General features: G+C 44.2%; 1 long non-coding RNA gene across 3 annotated transcripts; it reads right to left on the bottom strand.

Moving 5' to 3' along the window:
- Nucleotides 1–4,377: 4,377 nt before the first annotated feature.
- On the bottom strand, nucleotides 4,378–10,331 carry LOC118395105 (uncharacterized). Of its 3 annotated transcripts, none has more exons than XR_008065182.1 (8): nucleotides 8,761–10,331; nucleotides 8,329–8,386; nucleotides 8,060–8,240; nucleotides 7,418–7,889; nucleotides 7,270–7,316; nucleotides 7,117–7,179; nucleotides 5,156–5,308; nucleotides 4,378–4,796 (listed from the first exon to the last, which is right to left on the bottom strand). It is a non-coding gene; the product is annotated as an uncharacterized LOC118395105 (long non-coding RNA). The 3 variants fall into 3 exon arrangements; XR_004827891.2 differs by having other exon boundaries at nucleotides 4,378–5,308; nucleotides 7,418–7,532; nucleotides 7,792–7,889; XR_004827890.2 differs by having other exon boundaries at nucleotides 4,378–5,308.
- Between the last annotated feature and the right edge of the window lie 409 nt (nucleotides 10,332–10,740).

Below are 10,740 nucleotides of genomic sequence, written 5' to 3'. Positions count from 1 at the left end.
TCAAGAGTTTTGGAGAGAAAAGAAAGAAGGGATACTGGTCTGTAGTTGTTGACATCGGAGGGATTGAGTGTAGGTTTTTTCAGAAGGGGTGCAACTCTCGCTCTCTTGAGGACGGAAGGGACGTAGCCAGCGGTCAGGGATGAGTTGATGAGCGAGGTGAGGTAGGGGAGAAGGTCTCCGGAAATGGTCTGGAGAAGAGAGGAGGGGATAGGGTCAAGCGGGCAGGTTGTTGGGCGGCCGGCCGTCACAAGACGCGAGATTTCATCTGGAGAGAGAGGGGAGAAAGAGGTCAGAGCACAGGGTAGGGCAGTGTGAGCAGAACCAGCGGTGCCGTTTGACTTAGCAAACGAGGATCGGATGTCGTCGACCTTCTTTTCAAAATGGTTGACGAAGTCATCTGCAGAGAGGGAGGAGGGGGGGGGGGATTCAGGAGTGAGGAGAAGGTGGCAAAGAGCTTCCTAGGGTTAGAGGCAGATGCTTGGAATTTAGAGTGGTAGAAAATGGCTTTAGCAGCAGAGACAGAGGAGGAAAATGTAGAGAGGAGGGAGTGAAAGGATGCCAGGTCCGCAGGGAGGCGAGTTTTCCTCCATTTCCGCTCAGCTGCCCGGAGCCCTGTTCTGTGAGCTCGCAATGAGTCGTCGAGCCACGGGGCGGGAGGGGAGGACCGCGCCGGCCTGGAGGATAGGGGACATAGAGAGTCAAAGGATGCAGAAAGGGAGGAGAGGAGGGTTGAGGAGGCAGAATCAGGAGATAGGTTGGAGAAGGTATGAGCAGAGGGAAGAGATGATAGGATGGAAGAGGAGAGAGTAGCGGGGGAGAGAGAGTGAAGGTTGGGACGGCGCGATACCAATCCGAGTAGGGGCAGTGTGGGAGGTGTTAGATGAGAGCGAGAGGGAAAAGGATACAAGGTAGTGGTCGGAGACTTGGAGGGGAGTTGCAATGAGGTTAGTGGAAGAACAGCATCTAGTAAAGATGAGGTCGAGCGTATTGCCTGCCTTGTGAGTAGGGGGGGAAGGTGAGAGGGTGAGGTCAAAAGAGGAGAGGAGTGGAAAGAAGGAGGCAGAGAGGAATGAGTCAAAGGTAGACGTGGGGAGGTTAAAGTCGCCCAGCACTGTGAGAGGTGAGCCGTCCTCAGGAAAGGAGCTTATCAAGGTATCAAGCTCATTGATGAACTCTCCGAGGAACCTGGAGGGCGATAAATGATAAGGATGTTAAGCTTGAAAGGGCTGGTAACTGTGACAGCATGGAATTCAAAGGAGGCGATAGACAGATGGGTGAGGGAGAAAGAGAGAATGACCACTTGGGAGACATGAGGATCCCGGTGCCACCACCCCGCTGACCAGAAGCTCTCGGGGTGTGCGAGAACACGTGGGCGGACGAAGAGAGAGCAGTAGGAGTAGCAGTGTTGTCTGTGGTGATCCATGTTTCCGTCAGTGCCAAGAAGTCGAGGGACTGGAGGGAGGCATAGGCTGAGATGAACCTGCCTTGTTGGCCGCAGATCGGCAGTTCCAGAGGCTACCGGAGACCTGGAACTCCACGTGGGTCGTGCGCGCTGGGACCACCAGATTAGGTGGCCGCGGCCACGCGGTGTGGAGCGTTTGTATGGTCTGTGCAGAGAGGAGAGAACAGGGATAGACAGACACATAGTTGACAGGCTACAGAAGAGGCTACGCTAATGCAAAGGAGATTGGAATGACAAGTGGACTACACGTCTCGAATGTTCAGAAAGTTAAGCTTACGTAGCAAGAATCTTATTGACTAAAATGATTAAATGATACAGTATTAGGCTAGTTGGCAGTAGCTGCGTTGTTGACACTACACTAATGAAGTCGTTCCGTTGAGTGTAATAGTTTCTGCAGTGCTGCTATTCGGGGGCTAGCTGGCTAGCTAGCAGTGTTGTTTACGTTACGTTGCGTTAAAAGAACGACAATAGCTGGCTAGCTAACCTAGAAAATCGCTCTAGACGACACAATTATCTTTGATACAAAGACGGCTATGTAGCTACGATCAAACAAATCAAACCGTTGTACTGTAATGAAATGAAAATGTGATACTACCTGTGAATGCGACCGGGTTGTTGAGTACTATTCAGTAGACGTTGGCTAGCTGTTAGCTAGCTAGCAGAGTCTCCTACGTTAAGGACGACAAATAGCTGGCTAGCTAACCTCGGTAAATTAAGATAATCACTCCAAGACTACACACTCTAAACTACACAATTATCTTGGATACAAAGACAGCTATGTAGCTAGCTAACACTAAACTAATCAAGTCGTTCAGTTGAGTGTAATAGTGTAATAGCACTAGTGCTGCTAATCTGTGGGTGTTTGCTAGCGTTTGCTAGCTGGCTAGCTGCTGGGCGAATAGCAGTGAAGGCTACGTTAGGGCGACGAAATACGATAATTATGCAATTATCTCTGATACAAGGACGGCTATGTAGCTAGCTAAGAAGAAATTGCTAAGATTAGACAAATCAACCGTTGTACTATAATGAAATGTGATGAAAAAGTTATACTACCTGCGGAGCGAAGTGCGATGCGACCGCTCGCTCCAACCCGGAGTTGGCTCTACTGACCGTTCCTCGGTATCATAGAGGCGAGATAGTGCGTTAGCTTTGGTGTTTTGGGAGCCTGGCCGATATGTGAGGGTAAACTGGAACCTAGTAAAAAACATGGCCCATCTAGCCTGACGTGGATTTAGTCTCTTAGCTGCACGGATGTACTCGAGATTACGATGGTCAGTCCAGATGAGAAAAGGGTATTTAGCCCCCTCAAGCCAATGTCTCCACACCTTCAGAGCCTTGACTACAGCTAACTACTCCCGGTCGCCCACATCATAGTTTCGCTCCGCTGGGCTGAGCTTGCTCGAAAAGAAAGCACACGGGCGGAGTTTGGATGGCACGCCCGAGCTTTGGGACAGCACGGCTCCAACCCCAGCCTCGGACGCATCCACCTCCACTATGAACGCTAAAGAGGGGTCCGGATGCGCCAACACGGGCGCATTGGTGAACAGCTCCTTCAGACGACTGAAAGCTCTGCCCGCCTCTGCTGACCAGCGCAAGCGCACCGGTCCTCCCTTCAGCAGTGAGGTGATGGGAGCAGCCACCTGACCAAAACCCCGCATAAACCTCCGGTAGTAATTGGCAAACCCTAAAAACCGCTACACTTCTTTCACCGTGGTCGGAGTCGGCCAATTACGCACGGCTCTAACGCGATCATCCTCCATCACCACCCCGGAGGTGGAAATACGATACCCCAGGAAGGAAACTGACTGTTTGAAAAACTCACATTTCTCCGCCTTGCAATACAGGTCATGCTCCAGTAGTCGCCCAAGTACCTTACGCACCAGAGACACATGCTCCGCGCGTGTGGCAGAATAGATCAAGATGTCATCAATGTACACTACCACTCCCTGCCCGAGCAGGTCTCGGAGAATCTCATCTACGAAGGATTGGAAAACGGCTGGAGCATTCTTCAACCCGTATGGCATGACGCAGGAGAGCCAACCTCGGCGGAAGTCGTGACATCTATATCCACAGTAAAACGAGTCCTATATCGACATCATCTGAAAGGCCTCTCAGCAAGGAGGAAGCCACTGCTCCAAAACCGCCATAAAAAAGCCAGACTACGGTTTGCAACTACACATGGGGACAAAGATCGTACTTTTTGGAGAAATGTGCACTTCACAAATATAGATAGCATCACGAGGAAGGGAAAGGGAAATTATGTGTATATTTGAAGCAACATCTCAAGATATCAGTCAGCTTGGTCGCAAATGGGTCTTCCAAATGGACAATGACCCCAAGCATACTTCCAAAGTTGTGGTAAAATTGCTTAAGGACAACAGAGTCAAGATATTGGAGTGGCCAACAAAAAAGCCCTGATCTCTATCCCATAAATTTGTGGGCAGAACTGAAAAAGTATGTGCAAGCAAGGAGGCATACAAACCTGACTCAGTTACACCAGCTCTGTCAGGAGGAATGGGCCAAAATTCACCCAACTTATTATGGGAAGCTTGTGGAAGGCTACCCGAAACGTTTGACCCAAGTCAAACAATTTAAAGGCAATGCAACCAAATACTAATTGAGTGTATGTCAACTTCTGATTCACAAGGAATTTGATGAAAGAAATAAAATATCCTAACTGACCTAAGACAGGGAATTTTTACTAGGATTAAATGTGAGGAATTGTGAAAAACTGAGTTTAAATATAGTTGGCTAAGGTGTATGTAAACTTCCGCTTTTAACTCTATGCAAAAAAAAAATATTTTTAAAATCTATATATAAACAGTTGAAGTCGGAAGTTTACATACACCTTACCCAAATATATTTAAACTCAGTTTTCCCAATTCCTCACATTAAATCCTAGTAAATATTCCCTGTTTTAGGTCAGTTAGGATCACCACTTATTTTATGAACGTGAAATGTCAGAATAATAGTAGAGAATGATTTATTTAAGATTGATGAGGGGGAAAAACTATTTGATCAATATTAGAATAAGGCTGAAACGTAACAAAATGTGGGAAAAGTCAAGGGGTCTGAACACTTGCTCTGTACCTTCCTGTGTGGTGTCCCGTATACAACATGAGTTCCCTGATTCTGGTGCAGAATACACAGTGTTTCTCCCGACCCATATTGAGTGATACCATTCAATCAATTCAATAAAAAAATGACAACATAAGTCAAAGTTGTGTCTAGTAAACATTTTATGCAGAGGGCCCGGTTGTACCAAGCCCGTGTGTCAGTCTGGACTTCATCACATCATCTTGCAAGTAGTAATGTGCTGGCTCTATTCATGTTTCTGTGAACACATACACACTAGGGTAGAATATTTTCCCTGTATGTTACAAAAATTCCCGACCCGAGAATAATACACTTTTCTCCTGGGTAACCCGGCATTTCCCACCAAAACCAGAAGTGTTATTCAAAAACATGATAAAGCATATACATAGACCGATGTCTAGATTAGATTAGAGCTTTGATTGAAGATTCAAGCCTGATGACATATATTCAGCACTGCATTAAAGATATTTAATGAGCCCAAGCCTCAAAAAGCCAAAAGAGTTGTGGGCCATTAACCAAAACAAATATGATATATAGGTTACTGCACATTACGCATGACAGAAAAACATAACAACCCATAAAATAAAAAGCACTCACAAACTTCTTCAGATGCACAATCGAGAGCATCCTGTCGGGCTGTATCACCGCCTGGCACGGCAACTGCTCCGCCCACAACCGTAAGGCTCTCCAGAGGGTAGTGAGGTCTGCACAACGCATCACCGGGGGCAAACTACCTGCCCTCCAGTACACCTACACCACCCGATGTCACAGGAAGGCCATAAAGATCATCAAGGACAACAACCACCTGAGCCACTGCCTGTTCACCCCACTATCATCCAGAAGGCGAGGTCAGTACAGGTGCATCAAAGCAGGGACCGAGAGACTGAAAAACAGCTATCTCAAGGCCATCAGACTGTTAAACAGCCACCACTAACATTGAGTGGCTGCTGCCAACACACTGACTCAACTCCAGCCACTTTAATAATGGGAATTGATGGAAATTGATGAAAAATATATCACTAGCCACTTTAAACAATGCTACTTAATATAATGTTTACATACCCTACATTACTCATCTCATATGTATATACTGTACTCGATACCATCTACTGCATCTTGCCTATGCCGTTCTGTACCATCACTCATTCATATATCTTTATGTACATATTCTTTATCCCTTTACACTTGTGTGTATAATTGTTAGGTTAGATTACTCGTTGGTTATTACTGCATTGTCAGAACTAGAAGCACAAGCATTTCGCTACACTCGCATTAACATCTGCTAACCATGTGTATGTGACAAATTTGATTTGAATTAGTAGGCTGACACATATATATACATTTCATAATATTTCCAATAATGTTATTAGCCTTCCTCCTCTTTCTCCCTCTGGTGTTTCTTCATTCCTTCCTCACTTTCAACAGTTAAATCTAACAAGTTTTGTTGTCCTTATCTTCATCATTCTAATGACATGCTTCAATAATATAGGACTTGAATTAGATGCAGAAGGCTTTCACTTCTCTTCATAAAGATTGATTTGTTATGGGTCTGAATAAATAACTGCTTTAGCCGACCGCCATCGCACATTCGCTCTTCTTTCATACTACCTGTGAGTTCTACTAGCTTCTGTATTTAACATTTATCAAACAAGAGCTTGCATCCCCCTTCAAATAGTCTATTGGTATAAGAAATGCCCAAAAGATTATGTCCAGCAAGCTATTCTAGTCTAGCTTTTCCTGCATGGGACTCCAAGAGCTAAGTAGCGTTTTTTAAGGGGAGTGGCCTTCAGAGCACAGGTGCGTGCGTATTGCGCAAGAGACAGAGGCTGTAAGTTAGAAGTTTATTATGCATAACCTATCATTCATTAATTAAATATAAGGCTAAAACTGCATTGAATTTATTATCTGAAAGAGGTAGGCTAGGACATATATATTTAGCCCTATCAAAACAGTATTATCTATTTTGTATGCAATTTGAACAACATTGATAGAGAGAAACACTGCGAGAGAGTGCTCATTTATGCACTGATTTAAAGCAATTATATTTTAGTGATAAGCTAAAACTCCTGAAATCCAGATTTGTAAATTAGTCGTGCATTCAGTCTTTATATTAATGTAGCATAGGCTATGCCGCAGCAAATGTAGGCCCACTTGCTTGTCACAATAAAACATGTTTAGATGAGATGATAGGTCTACATGTATTGTGAACTGTGCTCCATACTGAGATGGGCTGTCTGTCACCACCCTGAGAGTTGGTGATTCATCATGCAGAGCAGAGAGAAGGCCGTAGAGAAGATAGATAGACATCACATGTAATTTAAGTTCCATTCCACGTCATGTTTTTCATTTAAATAATTTATAATTACCAGCCTCCCTGAGTTATCTATAACGGGAAAAGGGAGTGGTTTTGGACGGTAAGTCTCGGTAACTGGGTTCCCCCCATTCAACCCTAATACACACATAGTCACTGTTCTATTACCAATGGCAGTTAGGATAGGTAATATATGACATACAAACAGGTACTATGTTGAAGTTTGAACAGGTCAGACTAAACCTACCCAATTATGGTCTCCCCATCAAACGACTGAGGCTGCCGTCTGGCAAAAGCATCTCCAGTCCATCTGTAGAAATAGGCAGAGGTCATCAGTGACACATGGAATGAAAAGGGTGTTGCTATTACTGGATATGTGTGCTGTACTATTAACAATCACCTCATTGTGGATGTGTTGAGTGCCAGGTCTTTCTGCATCTCATGCATCTGTGAACACATACACACAGTAATGGCAGTTTTAGGATAGGTGATATCTGACACACAAATATATACTATGTTGAAGTTTGAACAGGTCAGACTAAACCTACCCAATTCTGTTCTCCCTATCAACGACCGTTGGAGTGCAGGCAAGAGGTGAGGCTGGAGGTGAGGTCTTTGCCATAAAATGTGAAGTCAAATAGAATGGGGAACACAGCGATCAGGCTGGTTCCACCAGACTAGGTTATGCCCTGGACATATATGCCTCTTAAGAAGTAGAAAATAAGCCACAAATAATGTCAGTTTACATAAATAATGTTTCCCATTTGGATTATCAAAGTATTTAAGTGGGTTACCTTCTGTATTTAATAATGAGTCTGTGAAAGCTGTTGCTGGCCAGATACTTGCCAACATGTGGCTGACTGTTCCATTCATAGGAATGCTCACAGGGGGGCCTGTCTGCATGATGCTGATGAGAGCTTACTTGCTGGTCTTCTCAATGCTGCATGTTCGGCTGCAACCTGGGCATCTCTTGAACACCTGCTGCAGGCAATCTTATGAGGTGTTCTTGACTGGGAGGGCCTGTGACAGCGTGAAAGATAGACAGCTGAGTGGTAAATTGCATTTTGCTTTAAAGAAATGTTAGCTTTTTGATAATGCACTTCACAACCAAAATGACTATCTGCTTGGCTGGGGAATTAGTTTATCAAGCCGGGTATTCTTGAATACAATTTTTACACAACACACATTACCTGTCGTTGATGATGAAGCTGTCTGTGTACTCAGGGCAGTAACTTGGGTCACTATCAGAGGCATCATGATGGCGTGTCCTTTTCATAGGAGTCGAGGGAGACTCTGGCAACAACGGAGGTGGTGTCACAAGGGTACTTGTGTCGCATGACACACTTTTTTTGTAAGGTATTGCCTGACAAGCTGTGAAAATACCAAGTGAACAGTCAAATAAATTATGAAGGTCACAAAACCATTTCAATCACATAGCTGGACATGTTAAGATACCCACCTTTTTTCCTTCTGATAGGCCCTGGGTTGGGTTGAGTTTGTTGCTGCTAGTTAGTACTCTGTTGTAGTCAGAGATGAGTTAGCTAGTACACACCATAGCTGCACACAATATTTATTTGTGCCCTAGACATGGGTTGCACCTCGGAGGCTAATGTGACTGTTTTATCTAAATTACATTAATTTAGAGAGGTCTGGAAATACGATGACTTTGCTAAAGTAGGTCGTTGTTATTATTATGTCGTCAAATTTACTTTAGAGAGATGGCAATGTTGCCATTACAGTTCCTATCAAAGTTAGTCAAAAATAGCTAGCAATGTTAATGTTAACTAGCTAAAATACAGCTATGCTAGCGATGATAGTGATAATAATCATAGAAATATACAATACCAGATACATAACCTGCAGTCTATTGTCTAGCTACCGGTATACTCACCACCACTTGGGACCAACGAACTCCAAACACCTATTTTGCATGATTAGGGTCCTTTGACAGGGCATGCAAACCAGTTGGCTGTGCATCCTGCTTGAACCATGCATTGCATGGTTAATCCGTATGGGGCTTTTCAGTCTCAAACGTCCGTGATCCTTTGAGTGCGTTGGGGGCGATGAAACAATGAAAGAAAGCAAAGTGGACAGAGGGGCAATTTGCACGTGGAGTTTGACAAAATGGGGCTTGATTTCTTGACATAATTGTAATCCTAACCCAACCTTCATTTACTTGTTGTCATGCACTGAGGTTCCAAACTCCGTTTTAGACGAGACTGACCAAAATTATCCTATTTACACTTTGCAGTCAATTTCGACACCAGAATAAATGCTTCTGACTCGTATTTATTTTTTAACCTTTATTTAACCAGGTAGGCAAGTTGAGAACAACTTCTCATTTACAACTGCGACCTGGCCAAGATAAAGCAAAGCAGTGCGACAAAAACTACAATATAGTTGCACATGGGATAAACAACGTACAGTCAATAACACAATAGAAAAATCTGTATAATTACAATTTAGCAATTAACACTGGAGTGATAGATGTGCAGATGAGGATGTGCAAGTAGAAATACTGGTGTGCAAAAGAGCAGAAAAACAAATAAGGGATGAGGTAGGTAGTTGGTTGGATGGGGTATTTACAGATGGGCTGTGTACAGCTTCAGCTATCGGTAAACTGCTCTGACAGCTGATGCTTAAAGTTAGTGAGGGAGATATTGATGCCACTTAGGCCGTTTTGAAAGGAATTATTTGTTTTTTAGGGGCAGTCAATCTTTAAAAAGCATTCAGATTTAATTTGCAACATTTCATTTTACCTCCCAAATTGGCACTTACAGCTGAATAAAAGTTATTCAGTGATTAATATAGTTTAAAACAAATACCATGTTCTGCATCCCAAATGGCACCCTATTCCTTATATGGTGCACAACTTTTGACCAGGGCCTACGATGCACCAATAGGTGTAGGGAAAAGGGTGCCAATTGGGACGTAACCATGTTTTTGAGGAAATAAAAAGGGTAGGAATTCATCCGCTGGGTTGTTTTCCCAGCTCACGCTGGCATTTTAGTCACATTCTTGGCAACAGACAGACAGCTGCCTAGCTAGCTATAGCAGACTGTACACCAGGATGGACTGAAACCTGCACAGACATCTATCTAGATTACATCCCAAATGGCACCTTATTCCATATACAGTAGGTTGCACTACTTTTGACCATGGCCCAACTGGTACAATATATATAGAGAGAGAATAGGGTGACATTAGTGCCCTTTATAGGGAATAGAGTGCCATTTGGCATGCAAACTATTACCTTCAAACAGAGATTGAAGACCTGACATCAACCCAGCAGAGGCAAAACTCTCTGTCTGTCTGTATACTTTGCAACATATCATTCCCATGACACCTGGCATGATAGAGAGGTTCATGCTTAATCTGCCTCCAAAGCCACTTCATCTAACATCAGGATTCATTTCAATACAATGTGACTGACAGACAGAGGCGTGTGCTCAAACACGTACACACACACGTTGACAGACACACACACACACGTTGACAAACACACACACACACACACACACACACACACATTGACAGACAGACAGACATTTACATTTACAGACAGACAGACAGACAGACAGACGCTCTTATCCAGTGCTCAAACAAATTGGTGCATACACCTTATGACAACCAGTGGAACAGACACTTGCATCACACAAATCTTGTTGGGGGAGACAGAACACACACACACACACATCCTAGACATTCCTTGAAGAGGTGGGGACAGGTGTCTCCGGAAGGTGGTGACAGACACCACTGTCCACACGTGACAGAGTTTGTTCCACCATTGGGGGCCAGACACGAACAGTTTTGACTGGGCTGACAGAACACACTTCCTCAGTGGTAGACAGACAGCAGGCCACACGTGGAC

The sequence above is a fragment of the Oncorhynchus keta genome, chromosome 15 (assembly GCF_023373465.1).
Source record: "Oncorhynchus keta strain PuntledgeMale-10-30-2019 chromosome 15, Oket_V2, whole genome shotgun sequence".
Lineage (NCBI taxonomy): Eukaryota > Metazoa > Chordata > Actinopteri > Salmoniformes > Salmonidae > Oncorhynchus > Oncorhynchus keta.
This window is presented reverse-complemented; position numbering and strand designations above follow the sequence as displayed.